Below are 15,402 nucleotides of genomic sequence, written 5' to 3'. Positions count from 1 at the left end.
TTACATCCTTTACTTAGTGGTTTTTCACCAACTCCTCTCCACCTAGTCTCAGCAAGTCCCAAGATGTCCAATTTCCTCCTTTCCATCATTTCTACAATTTCTTCTAACTTCCCAGTTAGAGTCCTTACGTTTAAGGTGTCCAGTCGTAAACCATCTCGTAATCCTTTTCCATTGCTTGGTCGGTTTCCTTTAAATCCGTTCCGTGATCCGAGGCATGTTCCCTTTTTGAAAGCAGTTGATTTATCCACTACTGGCTTGCTAGGCCTATCGCAGCTTCACCAGAGCCCCGTTAGCCGTCACGTTTCAGGGTTCCCATAGGGCCTTCCCAGCTACCGTAGCGGTCCTGGGGCACACGAAGTCCCCGCTGTACATCGCCCCTATAGGCAGTCCCCTACTTTGTGCCGTTGCCCATCTCCCACGACTTGGACGAGGGGTTGGACTTATGGGAGACAAGAAGTAGAGAATACAGAATCCAATCTTTTGAACAATTTGGTCACATGTCGGAAAAAACAGAATCATTTTACATTTGACAACAACGAACTATAATTCAAGAGGACGTTGCTGTTTTGTACACTATGGCAGGTTCTGTTTTACCTACGCAATGCGATATCTCACTGGCGACTACGAAACAAATTGTGAGAGCCTACCTTGTGATAGAATTTCCTATAAGATTTTACCCTGTCTTACTCGTCTGATACAGTGAAATTAAATACTGTCTGCCTACTTACATTTGATATTATTGATCCGCAACTCACCTCTACTGACATGACTGTAAAGTTTAAATCATACAGAAGATTCTTGCATTCTAGTTTTGCAAGCTTGTTTATCATCACAGCCTGTTTCATGCAATCTGCTCAAATGTAAAAAAAAAAAATTTCATTTCTAGGTTCCATAATGAGCTATAATTCAAGTGGTGTCTACTTTATGATTAGAGGTTATGAACCGTGAAATAATATAGGACTTGCAGTAATTCCTATTTTGAAACATGCAATCATGACATCAATAATATAAACAGTTGTGATCCAATGAGAACAAATACAGTCGATTTCTATTAGTTTTATGAGCAAAATTGATGTAGTTTTGAGTTAATTATCTGCATCCAAACTTTAATATGTTACACCACCCCTTGTATTAGAGCCTCCTATGACATTTTACCACATCTCTATCTTCTAATATATCGAGAAACAAATACCATCTTACATATACACGTATGGCTTCATTGGAGCTGGTTGCCACAGGTCGAAATCGCTTGCACTGACCTGCATAAAGTTTTATCGACTGTAATGGAGGAAGACCATATCCAACAGCCTATCAATCACAAGAGAGGGTTCCTGTATTGATCCTTCATAAGCAGTTTAATATGTAGCGTTTTCATCTCTAACACATCCAAGCAGTATATGACTACAGCCCTGTACAACCCCATACACTTCGTTCTTCTACCATGTCTTCAAAGTCTGTGTCAGGTGTTACACTGACGTCAACATGTTTCGATCCATTGGCTCTCACAGAAAGCTGAACGTTGCATGGTGTAAAGAATGCAGTTCCCACAACACTCAGGTTGGTAGAAATAAAACGCAGAGGCGATGTTTCTCAGTGACAAAAATGTGGAAAACATCGCAACATATGGAAAGTGGAAGAGTTTATTGCATTGTAGAGCAACAGCTATCTGAAGTTATGCAGTTAATTTCATCATCCATAGTGACAGGGTAGCAGATGTCTTGGTGGTCCATTTCGAAGAGCATTATTTCCTCATGTTGCAGTCATGTACATGGTTATTGTTCCTGTGTTGATGATCTCCAGAAGGTGCTGTTCACAACATGCATGAGGTAGCAGAGATAAAAAGAGATACTGTTATCTTATTGATGAACATAAAAAAGATGTTGAGAGTACAACAACATATGGTAGTGGGGTGAGTCTGCAGCTTTGAGGAATGTTTCCAAACAACTGTCTGAAAGTGACGACTTCTAAATTTAATACCGTGCTCCACTGCGACAAGAAGCAGATATCTAGTGTCCCGTGAAAGCTCTTTACATCTCAACCAAGTGGTTTCAGTCAATCATTTTATGGTAATCAACAGAGTATATGACGGGAAAACGGAAAAACACTGTTGATATGGGACAATGTACTGTAATATGCATTCCAGTTGATTGATGATCAATTTTAGCAGTATTATCAGTTGTTATGTAATTTCAATACCAGCCAACGACAAGGCAGAATGCTTCCCAGTTTCTGTATCATCGCTAAATCACTCCTCCACTATTTTGCAAGAGCCATATACGAGACTGTGAATGCAGATAGATGACTGTGCAGTATGTCCACTTGGCAATATATATCAAAGTATACCAGATGTCCACTAATTCTAATGCCATCCAATGACACAGCAGAATGCTTCCCAATTCCTGTATCATCGCTAAATCGATCCTCCACTACTATGTAGATACAATATATAAGACTGCGAATGCAGCTAGACGATTATGCAGTATATCCATTCGTCCATATATACCAAAGTATAACAGACACACCGATTCAATTAGGTTATCTACGTGTTTCCAGCACCTTCCATGTGTTACAATGTGTTACATGTGTTACAATTACAACATGCCATCTTTCTTGCGTGTCTCAGAGAATTCTTGCATTCGTAGAATAAAGTCGGGGATTTACAGGCCCCTCCCTGTTGTCCTTGACCAATCCTCCCTGCAATACCAATCTTACCCACAGCACCAATATAAACGCACAGAATCTCTCCAGATGTGTGTGTGTTGAGGAGTGTAGTACCTCTTATCGGTATATAGTATACATGAGATTTTTGTGGTAATGTAACATATGACTAAGAGGAGACGTGTGGTTTATACATGATGGGCCTACAGAAAGATGGAGTTTGTAACATTCCACGTAACTCAACCGTACTATCAATTCTGAAGCATTATTCCACAGTCTGGCGTCACTACCAGGAAGGTACTGGCATAAGAAAAATGATGATAGAGCATAAACACACACTCCGATGGTTATAAGATTCTGCACCTAAAATGCTATATTGTTAAATCTGTACTGTTTTTGAAGTATTAGTCATGCAGAATGCAACGCTCTTGATACTCTAATGCAGAATATATTTGTCCAAATTAGACATTCATCCAACTCTCAAATTTCCTACCCCAGTCACTACAGTGACAAAAACGATAAAACTGCTTCCTTCTACAATATTCTGGTGCCCTAGGAACGCATTGTCATTGTATATCCACCGCCCTGCTGCCTGAAAATGCACACAATGAAGCAGCAATTGCTAATGAGGGAGTAAGCACCACAATCAGTAGCAAAAGGACATGTAACAGTCTAATTTCTGTTTACAGTAGCATCACCACAGTTCTGGTAGCACTCCTCTTGCACAAAGAAGTCCTGTTCTGATGTTAGGTAGCTTTGCTCGTGTGTAGGGTAATACAGCAATTTCGTCCTGACACTGCATCTCTCAAGTACACCCCTCTCACACTATTAAGTGTGATATTGTGTGACATCAGACCACTCTATCACAGAACACCCTAGAATATGGCATACATCTGATAAACGCATTGAGTCTTCTCCTTAATATTTAAGGAATAACACTGTTCATGAGAATCAACCATAGCTTGGTAATATCTATATTTGACTGCATGAATGAGAAGGCAGTGAGAGAGGACAAGTTATTCTCTCACCAATTTTTTTCATACAGAAAATCATTAAGATCTTAGATCTTTTTAGAACTTGACACACCTTGAGCGAGACTCCAGAAAGTTAATGACCTGAACAGACATTGATGGAGCCTGGAAGGGTGCTAAAAGCATGATGAATTTTTATGATTCTTAGCTCATAGGAATGGCTTGTTGGGAGTTGAAAGCATTTATCAGCGAGTCCATCTCTTAGTAAATCTTGCTGGACAGATTCACAGCCATACAGGGCATATAGGGCGGCATCCTGTTTGCACAGGGCTCCAGCAGAACAATGCCACAATACCTGCCACGGCGCTAGCAGAAGCCTGGGCAGGGGCGACAGTCTAAAGTAACGCATCTACACAACGGAGTCATGAACCAGACATTGTGTGCAGAGCCACGCATAGTAAAGATTCACATGTTTTGTGTTTGCTGATACTGCCAGAGAGCCAGTGAGCCACTTCCCTCGGTTGCCACTGTTGTATAAGAAAACTCCGGCATCTGAGAAACGTTTAGAGGTGGTATCTTTATTACACCTCATAGCAAGTACTAACAAGCTCCAAGGCACAGGCCATTTAGATAAAGATCTTTGAGATTGTATCTGTTCACTTGTTGCTATGGGAAGAGACATGACTTTGGAGAAAATCATCTTTTCCCCCCCTTAGAAAACTTAAAAAATTCAGTAATTGGCAATTTCTTTTTTTCAGAGATGCAGGTTTCTTAACTCTTGCCTTGGTTCGACATGAGATTGTGCTGTCATATGGGAGGGGAGATGTAGCACCTCTAGAGCCTTGTGATTGGCTCAAGACAGTGTGAAGGTGGTGCCGTTCATGCACTTTGTGGGGAAACGGAAGTTTCTCTGGATAGGTGCGAAACACTTGGATGTAGGACTTTGATCAGGTAAGATCTTCTGATAGAAGCTCTGGCATGTGTGGTTGGTACTTGGGACGTGTCCTGAGACTGACTTGACTTGCAAGTAGTTTAGACTAGAGATGCTGTGGTGACGTTCTTACTGTACTGACAATGTCACTTCAAACATCTCAGACTACTCGTTTACTAGGGCACACTTATTCATTTTTTGTTTATCAGTCTTGTCGTTTGGTATCCTTGTGCACTCTGTCGTATAAGTGAGCCAAGTTGGTCCTTGGTACGACCAGCGAATGGGTGTGTCACACACTGAAATCTACCTTGAGTTCAGGGCTCTGTTGAGAGTAAATCTGCCTGATCGCTAGACCGTGAGATTTTTGCATTTCTTTCGTGGCCGCGATCGATTCACAGTTGCCACCTCCAGGTCTCACCTCCTCTGCCACACACATCCTGCCAGCTGCAAGTCACGTCGCCGCACGAAGTAAAGAGGGTAATGCACTGCCAATCCGGCATTGTCAGGGCTGCACCAATGTAGAGAAACTTCAGTAGATTTGATCGATCAAAGTCTGCTCAGCGTCAGATCAATTCAGCTTGCATTATTCACATTTTTAGGGACAGAGTACTTGACTCACTGATCACCTAGTTAAGCTCTCTTTGTCAACTAGACACCACCCAGTGGAGCGTTTAATCATCTGTTAGCTCTTTAGGTAATTAAATTTACAACTTGTTTAGTATAGTTTATGTCTTGTTTGGTAAAATAAATATTGTTAGTAAGTTTCATTTTGCCAGCATTCTCAATCAATTAAATAGTCCAAGCAAGTTACCTTTCAACAGTTGTGGATTGGGATACATATGTCTTACATGATTTAATATGGCGCCTCTGTGTAACATTTACCTCGCCTTTGTTAAAGTATGTGTTATGAATACCCATGTAGTTTATAGGGATAGGGGGATAGTTAAGGCCAATGCAGCCAGGGCATAATTTTTAAGCTTTTCTCGGTCTTGAGTGTCTGGATACCCACCAACCCACCTCAGTCCCCCACGTTTCTTGGTACCTTTTCCTCTGATTTTATGGATTCTCAGTAAATTTAAGTAATTTTTAAATTTTTTCGCGATTTTACATGTTTCGTGGTATTTCCCACAATTTTACGCATTTCTCATCAATTTGTCGTAATTATACAAGGTTTTCCACCATTTTTACAGAGTTAATGTCATTGTTCCAGTTTTTAAATTATTCCGTATGTTACATGGTCATATTGGCGGCATACCCATGCGATTTTAGACGAGGATATTTGCGTGTACTGTATACAACAGTACTAAAAAACCCTAAGAACTCCCTTCTTCCCGGTGGTCCAGACGCTTGCATTTTGGGTTGGAAGATCATGTAAGGCACAGTAACACTCTCCGCATACCCAGACGAGGCTCGACGAGTGGCGCAGATTGGAAACTCGCAGTCTTGAAACAAATCCGTGCACCGCTACGACACGTCAGAGAGCTTGTCTGCAGACTCTTGTAGTGACGCACTTGACTGACATTCGAAGTCTGGCACAGTTCTACACTTTCATCATCAGACGTCCACTCTACTGTGTAGGGATCTGCAGCAGGGAGTTGAAGTATGTACAGAGTTGATTTCTGCTGATGCTCTGGTAGATTTTTTGCCCGTAAGTACATACTCGTATGCTTACCAGATTAGTTTCGCTGCTTTTCGTTTACATTTTCCAACACGGATAAGCCCCCACAACCATGTCAGGACATCTACAAACTGTAGATATCGGGGATTGTTTTAGCCTGGCAATAAGTTGTTCGTTCGTTGACAGTGTGTCGACTGCGCTTGGCATCCTAGAACATGAGAATTTCGCCTTCCCAGACCTTCAGAATGCACACCTCCGGCAATGAAACTTTCAGACGAACAGATAGCAAGTTATGCATGTAAAACGCAACCGTTCGCCGCGCCGCTGACATTTCTACACACATACATATAGACACTGTGCATGTGCATTACAGAATGAGAGGTCTCCATTTGAACCACTTGTACGTTATTTTCGATATTGCTACAGCACTGGAAGTAGCGAAAAACTCTCTGCAAAACGATTCTTTAGGGGATGTAAACACATTTAAGTTCATCCTGCTAAAGAGCAAAACATCTTGTATGCAAGTTATGTTACCGATATTATGTAACAATATTGTCTAGAGTCTGCAGTAATAACAACAAACAATGTCATACTGCGCCTATCGCACCTCTTTTTATATTCTTAAAGAACCACAATGTCGCCACATACTGTATTTGAATGCACTCAGAAGCAAATATTCTATCCTATTACTCTATTTTTTGTATGTTTATGTCCATGTGTAACTTGGGTGGCTCCAATAAACCCAACCCAGTCCTCCTGCTGGTGGATTCATCACGCATTATATCCCGAACAGTCTCTACAGGACGATCCGCAATGCAGTATGTCCGGAATTAGGTTCTAAGGTGCATCCACCCGCGAGAGGACTGGGTGAGGTGTATGGCAACAATCCATGGCACTCACACAGACAGAGACACACAAAATACTAAGCAAACGCACTTCATCTGTAGAATATATGGTTGTGACTGATTGGGTGCATTCGAGTACCGAATTATACCATATGACTAATGTATACTTAAGAATAATACACACGAAGGATTGTCTCCAACCTTCCGACAGGCATCTAGCACAGGAAATAGCGGAACTGATATCATGATGTGTCATCATTGTGGATCTTTAAGAAGTACAAAAGGAGATGTGATAGGCATAGCAGGATGACATAGTTTGTTGTCATTACCGGAGAATCTAGACAGTATTGTTACAGAATGTCGGTAACGTAACTTACATCCAAGATATTATGCTCTTTATCAGAATGAATTTAAGTATGCTTACAACTCCTACAGAAACATTTGCGAAGAGTTTTTTGCTATTTGTGCGCCTGTAGAACTATAGAAAGTAATGTACAAGAGGCTGAAATAGAGACTTTCAGATTGTTAATATGCATCCATAGTGTCTGTATGTGTTAGTGTAGAGCTGTCAGCGGCGGACGGCTGCAGTTTACATGCATAACTTGCTAAGTGTTCGTCTATTAATTATGTTGTCGGAGATGCACACTCTATGGGGAGGGGAAACTCTCATGTTCCGAGATACTAAGTGCAGTCGTCACACTGTCGCCAAAAGAAAAACTTATTACTAGGATAAAAAATATACCCGGAAACTACAGTTTTTGGATGTCCTAACGTGGTTATGGGGGCTTATCAAAGCAGTCGCCCTCCCTCCCATGGATATCCTGCACACATGCTAGCGCAATTCGGCTATGCGTTTACAGTTGGATTGGAAGTACAATCAAATTTAGAATGTATGGCCGGTAGATCACGTGACGGGAAGTGCATCCATCTTCTATCTTTAGAGTATACAAGGAGGCTCCATAGCTGCAACAGAGAAGCCTTCTGCGGTTGTTGAAAGTGTCGACATGGATTCCTCCAAACTGTTTAACATGCGTCAGATATTAGGGAGGAGGACGAGACCAACTGACGAACGTTTTGGTTTATGGTTGCTACTGAAGAATCTGGACACTCTTGCTCCTGACACTGGTAACAGAAATTACGCCGAAAGTGATACGATCCTTAGCAAGAATGTTCCATAAATGTGGTCACTCCTATTATAGAACCGTTTTGCGATAACATTATGGTACTTAAAATGTGTGATCAAGTGGACTGTCAGGAGGAGCTAGAGAAGGGCTCATCTGTAATGTTAAAGAAGATGTGTGGTTCATTAATTATTATCTACATAGTAAATTCTCCAAGTTCGTCACTGTGAGACATGGTGCCAAGCCACCAGGTCTCCTACATGGAAGCGAAAGTGTGACAAACAAGAGATGTATTGGATACCATTGGCAAGGAAGTACTGGAAACTATTCTGAAGAAATGTGAAATATGGCAGCATTATACAAAGTGGAATTAGCCGACATTAAATTGAATTTTTTAATGGAAGAGTAGCCTGGAATATTGCAGCAGCTGCTTATAGACGATTATTACGTTTTGGATTTAGACATAACGCCAGAATTTGTCGGAATTTTTAATAAAATCGAGATGTGCGCCTTCCTAATATTAACCCACGACATATGCATGGAAGGAGACCGCCAGGAAAGCAGCAGTGTGATTGTGGACAACGACAAGACAGCTGGAATAGACTGTTTAACGTGGATTAGATCCAAATGTAGACTAAAGACCTACTACAAACACACACACACACACACACACACACACACACACACACAAACACACACACGTGTGTGTGTGTGTGTGTGTGTGTGTGTGTGTGTGTGTTGTAGTTCTTTTTTCTACAGAGTAAACAAATTTATTCGTAACCACTTTACAGATTTTATAGCGACTACGAGAAATTTCCATATCTTCTTTGGCTAAGGAGCGTGGCATTAGCGGGCTGGGGGTACAGTATACATATACGGAATGGATCGTGTGTTCGACCTATTGCAAGGTTGTTTAAGTGTAGCAGAAACCAACAATCAGTATGTACAATGTGCTCCACTTTACCCAGAGCCAGCTGTGTCTATGTGGTGTCGGCTAACAAGTAATTCACATACCATTTGCTGTGTGGTGTTTAACATCGATCAGCAATTTGTCTACTGGGGTAGTAAGAATACCCGAAAACTGACTGCTGTGCAAGTAAGTCTGCCACACTTTCAAGACCGACAAAAGCTTATAAGTTATGTTCTGTCTGCATTAATTATCTACCTGAAAACTATGTAGAGATTCCTAACCCTAACTTCAACAAAGACAATAAAAGCACTACACAGAAGTGCTATGTTAAAGGAGGAGAAAATTATTCTTCTGAGTCTAGAAGGCTGTTCTTCACAATACCATCAGATAGCACCGAATTATGACTGGTACCCACAAACAACATTATTCCACAAGTCTTAAGGAAAAGAGCCAGTGTGTCAAATATACTTAAGCCATTCCCCAGTAAGGAAATTACGCCTTTAAGCGAAATTAATTTGGTGTCTGTACCGAAAATAAAACTGGAAATGGAAGAAATCGAAGTCAAAAAACGAAAACTGGAGTATATGGCGAAGACAACTGCCACAAAGAAAGAATATAAACAGCAGCTGCAATAGGGAGAAGATATTGGAAATGTACAGTCAAGTCTTACATACTGCCTTAAACACAGTGTGTGGTGAAATATGGCCACCACTGGCGAATATAAAATATCTGCATTTACTGTTAATAGCAGCGGTAAGTGACCTTATGTAGGAGTGCTGGTCGAAAAGGATGGATTGGAGCACATGTACTACATTAAAACACACACAAAAACTTGTTTATAAAGCTCCATTCGCACCTGAATCTACTTAAAATGTATGAGTACATTGTGTTTATATGTCCTGGATTATATGTTGTGCATTCAGCAACAGAACAAGCATTTGCAGAGCTTAAAACCAACGGCATTACGGCCTTTTATGACCACGCATTTGAAAAAGTTGTAAACGTAAAGTTCCAAACGGCATTTCCACATAAGTGTGTGACAAAAGAGCTGGTAGTATACACCCCGGATGATGTCAAACGTTATGACAACAGAATTATGCCAGAAATAATAGGTAAGATTAAAATCGCCGAATGTTGTCGCCTATAAGAACTGATGGAGGGAACAAAACTAACTGTTAAAGCCATAAAAGACATAGTTTACAGAAAAAAGAGATAGGTCTTGGAATGCGAGAACATTCCTTCTTTGTCCCTGTCAAATTAATGATTGGAGAATGATTAGAAGAGACCAACATATGTTAAAATTGTAAGATAAAAAAAGAGAGAATTGTTTTCTGCGTATAAATGCATATGTAGAAGCTAGTAAAGATTTTGTACAAAAATATTTAGCCGGCCGCAGTGGCCGAGCGGTTCTAGGCGCTTCAGTCTGGAACCGCGCGACCGCTACGGTCGCAGGTTCGAATCCTGCCTCGGGCATGGATGTGTGTGATGTCCTTAGGTTAGTTAGGTTTAAGTGGTTCTAAGTTGTAGGGGACTGATAACCTCCGATGTTAAGTCCCATAGTGCTCAGAGCCATTTTGAACAAAAATATTTCCTTATAAATTCTCTCTACCCCACCAAAAAATATAAAGGAAAAGACTACTATTGATGATGAATTTTTTTTGTAAGGGTTGTGGGTAGTTGGATGACCTGAAAAAGTAGTTGAAACTACGTAACTGAAGTCACGGCCACCCTCGTTTCTTACCTGTGTGAAGGCTAGAGGTTGAGTGTATCTGCCTCAAGTTTCAAATGGTATTGTGAAATTTTTTCGCTGCAGGAATACACCAGTTGTATGGCATCGTCAATTCTTGAGCTGTATTGCGAATTAAGGCGGACCAAGTGTAGTACTAAGCATATAGCTGTGCAATTAGGTCCAATATTTATGGTTAATTACATAATTAGGACTGATGTTTACTTCAGCTTCCCAACCGAAATAAATAAACTACACTAACATAACCTTCCCCCCTCCCTGCATCTCTGCAGTTTCCATGTGATGGGGGAGAGGGGCATTTGTAATTGGGCTTTCTGTCCAGAAGGACCAGGATTTGAATCCCAGATAGGGCAACATCTTTTTTTATTTCCTGTCAGTTCCCTAGGAGGGTGGGGGGGGGGGGGGGGTGACGTTGGCACAGCCTTGGGGCAAAGAAATTCCCACCTACATTCTAAATTTCTGCCAAAATTCGAAATTTCTCCCAAAATTCGGAATTCCTCCGAATAGGGTAGGTGGAGAGGGAGAGGGGTGGGGGAGGGAGGGTTCGGGAGGGAGGAGGGAGGAGGTTGCGAGCGAGGCCCGTTGTATTCTTTTTATAAAGACACTGTCACGTTTCATTAGTTTTCCCGAGCTGAGCATTTCAACGGATTATTTTATAATGGAGTCTCAAAAAGACGTTGTTGTGGCCAGAATTAATGTTTTGTCATACCCATTGAATGTACGTTGGTGACGAAATGTTATTAAATTGCAGATTTGCTGGGTTGCAGAGGATGAGTGCATGTGTACCTTCTATACAGGGTTCTTCCACTGTGCGAGTTGGTTTCTATAGGCTGTACCACACTGGTGAGGTATTTTGTAAATTATCAAATTATCCTACACTGACCCCAACAGATCCGAAGTCTTAGATGGTGGGCGGAAAATGACTTTCACCTGAAAATTACTAAGGATTCTTACCATTTTGAAGGAAATATTTCCAACGAAGGGAAGAAAAGCTAGGGACTTCGCTGACTCGTTCTCCTCTCTATCCACTTGTCGGTTTTTGGTGTTCGCTGAGAATACCCTGTTAATTTAACGCCTCTGGACACTGTCTTTAAATGTGTCATTTCTTTAGGCAAGCTATATGCTCCCTACACTGTATGGGCTCTATGTACAAGAGTTTTAAGCACACTCATTGTTTGGGAGGGATGATGGCAACTGGAAGAGAGTAGTACAAATCAATGTGGGTGGGTTGACGATAAAGAGGGTATCCCAGAGAGCCGTCACTCTTCCACCTAACCAAAACATCCAGCAATGGGAAACAATCATCGTTCCCTGATTCCATAGTAAAGCGAATTTTCTCATAAATGGAGTTAAGGTAAAAATTCCATGAACGTACCCTCTTCCTGGGGCCACACTGTGAAAATATCAGCCACATGCCTGCAAAACACAATTTAAGAACCGCTGATTCAAGTGCTCTTTGCACAAAATCCTCCATAAAAAGGTTGACCACCAGACGAGACAAATTTTGTGTTAAGCTTTTAATAACGTCATATTCACGTGAACATCACGGTGTGATAAGGTTTTGAACAGATCTTCAAGAGAAGAGGATTATCTAATAAAAAAGTATTGGGTGCTAGTTAAAGAAAGCTGATGCTCACATCTTCGTAACGATCAAGTATATCGGATGTTTCAGTTATAACTACAGACTCTTTGTGGAATGATAAGTTGGATGTAGGCAACCATTTTAAGTTTACGTACATCGGGTCTCTGACCCGTGGTTATTGCGCTAGACAACGCCAAAGCCCGTTCACTCGGTCTGGAGGAAACATCACTGTACATGGTTATTGCTGCAGTAAATACTCTAAGTGTGTGCCATTGACTTGGTGGCATAACTTAAGCCGCCGAACCACGGGACGATGGACACTGGGTAATGTTTCATTGGCTTGATCTCGGCCGTCTCCTGCAACAACAGCAATTCCAGCTACGAGTTCTTCCGCAATGTGTACAGGAATTTGATACGCAAGAGCCTTTAAGTGGCTCCAAAGATAAAAATCAAGTGGTATGAGATCTGGGGCACAGGTCCATTACGTCCAATTCAGCGTCTAGGGTATTGGTGTTCAAGAATCTGAAATGGAGTGGCCCCATCATGCTGGGGAAACATCGTTTTATGGTTCGAAGCGGCACTTCTTCGGGAAGACCGGGAACAACGTGTTCGAGAAATATGCGGTCAAAACGACCTGTTAGAAGGTGTGGAAGAACGTAAGGCTCCACTACTTGATTGTAAATAATTAAATCTCATACTGAAAAACATTCTTGAAAATGGTGGACAGACGTATCTCGAATTTTCAAGATACCATACACGTTGTGGCTTTCGAACATTCTTCACGGTCGAAAGCAGATTCGTCAGCGCAGGGAAAAATGTTTGCGAAGTTGGGAGTTAGCATTCTATTCTGCGACAACAGTACGGTAGAGACGTTCCGAACTGGAAAATCAGTGGCTAGAAGGTCCGAACCTTACATAAGTTGTAGCGATGACGATGATCATCAGAGTTCTCTGAACACTGATAAAACTAGCATTTAAATCATGGGCAACGGAGTGTGTGTCTTTTAAAATATTGATGTCAAACATTTGTAGTACTCGTTCCTCGAAAGCAGGATTGCGTACACTTAGTGGTCGACCTCGAGCATCGAAATCTCCCTATAATGGGCCCCTTTCACGGAGACGACGATCCACAGCAGCAAATGTTCTCTGATTTGGTATTCCTCCGTTTGGATAACATTCTGCCTACAAACTCCGTTCTCTTTCCATATTTCCTGCAACACAAAAGGCCAAGTGTATATCTTCAAGTTCATTCCACTGTTCCATAACATACTACCATGCATCTACGTGGATACTCTGGAAATCACACGTAAGTGCTTGGCAGTGGGTTCACAAACAACCTTCAAAAAAATTCTTACTCCAATCTCGTACAGAGCGCGGAAAAATTAAAACTTATATTTTTCCGTGCGAGAACTGATTTCCCTTATTTTATTGTGGTGATGGTTTCTCCCTATGTAGGTCGGTGTCAACAAAATATTTTGCATTCGGAGGAGAAAGCTGGTTATAGAAATTTCGCGATAATCTTCCGCCGCAATGAAAAACGCCTTTCCTTTAATGATGTCCACCTCAAAACCTGTATCATTCAGTGACGCTCTCACCTATTTCGCGATGGTACAAAACGTGCCGCCCTTCTTTGAACTTTCTCGAAGTACTCCGTCAGTCCTATCTGGTAACGATCCCACACCCCGTAGCAGTATTCTAAAATATGACGGACAGACGTAACATAGGCAGTCTCTTTAGTAGAACGGCTACATGTCTAGGTGCCCTGCCAATAAAAGGCATTCTTGGTTAGCCTTCCCCACAACATTTTCGATGTGTTATTTCCGATTTAAGTTGCTCGTAATCGTAATTCCTAGGTATTTAGTTGAATTTTCGGCCTTTATATTCGACTCATTTATTGTATAACCGAAGATTAACGGGTTCCTTTTAGGACTGATTTGGATGACCTCACATTTTTCGTTATTTAGTGTCAATAGCCAATTTTTGCACCATACAGGTATGTTTTCTAAATCGTTCTGCAATTTGTTTTGATCTTATAATTTCTTTACTACTCCATAGACGACAGCGTCATCTGCAAACAACCTAAGACGGCTGCTCAGATCATCTCCAAAATGGTTTATATTGATAAGAAATAACAAGGGGCTTATAACACCAACTTGGGGAAAGCCAGAAATATGACCTCTCTGACAGAAAATCACGAATTCACTCACTTAACTGAGACGATATTCCATAAGCACGCAATTTCGATACAAGCTCCTTGTGTAGTACAGTGTCAAAATTTATTGATTGGCGACCCCATGGAGTGTCCTGTGCACCACTACCAGATAATGGATATACTTAGAAGGAGAGATAGCATTGGTCCTATTTTTTTGTTTTATTAACCGCAAAATCGATTTTCGGTCACTTAGTGGCCATCCTCAGTGGTGTAATATACAATTTAAATTGGTAGGCACTGGTGTCAACAAGCTTAGAGCTTGTCACTAAGTGACCGTTAATCGATATTGCGGTTAATAAAACAAAAAAATACGACCAATGCTGTCTCTCCTTCTCAGTAAACAGTGTCAAAAGCTTTAACGAAATGTAGAAATATGGGATCAATTTGAAATCCGATGTCAATAGCACTCAACAGTTCGTGTGAGTAAAGAAGTAGTTGTGTTCCACAAGAACGACGTTCAAATTCGTGTTGACGGTGTGTCAATAGAACGTTTTCTTAGAGGAAATTCATAGTGTTCCAACACAATATATGTTCCAAAATCCTGCTACGTATCGATGTTAATGATAAAAGTGTGTCATTCAGTAGATTACTCCTACTACCTTTCTTGAATATTGGTGTGACTTCTGCAACTTTCCAGTCTTTGGACATGGATCTTTAATAGAGCGATCAGTTGTGTATGATTGTTCAGTATGGAGAAATTGTATCAGCATAGTCTGAAAGGACCGGAAGACCTTCAGATTTAAGTTGCTCCACTACTCCGAGGATATCTACTTCTACGTTACTCATGTTAGCAGCTGTTTTTGATTCG

Source organism: Schistocerca serialis, chromosome 1, assembly GCF_023864345.2.
Source record: "Schistocerca serialis cubense isolate TAMUIC-IGC-003099 chromosome 1, iqSchSeri2.2, whole genome shotgun sequence".
Taxonomy (NCBI): domain Eukaryota; kingdom Metazoa; phylum Arthropoda; class Insecta; order Orthoptera; family Acrididae; genus Schistocerca; species Schistocerca serialis.
Note: the sequence above shows the minus strand (reverse complement) of the source record.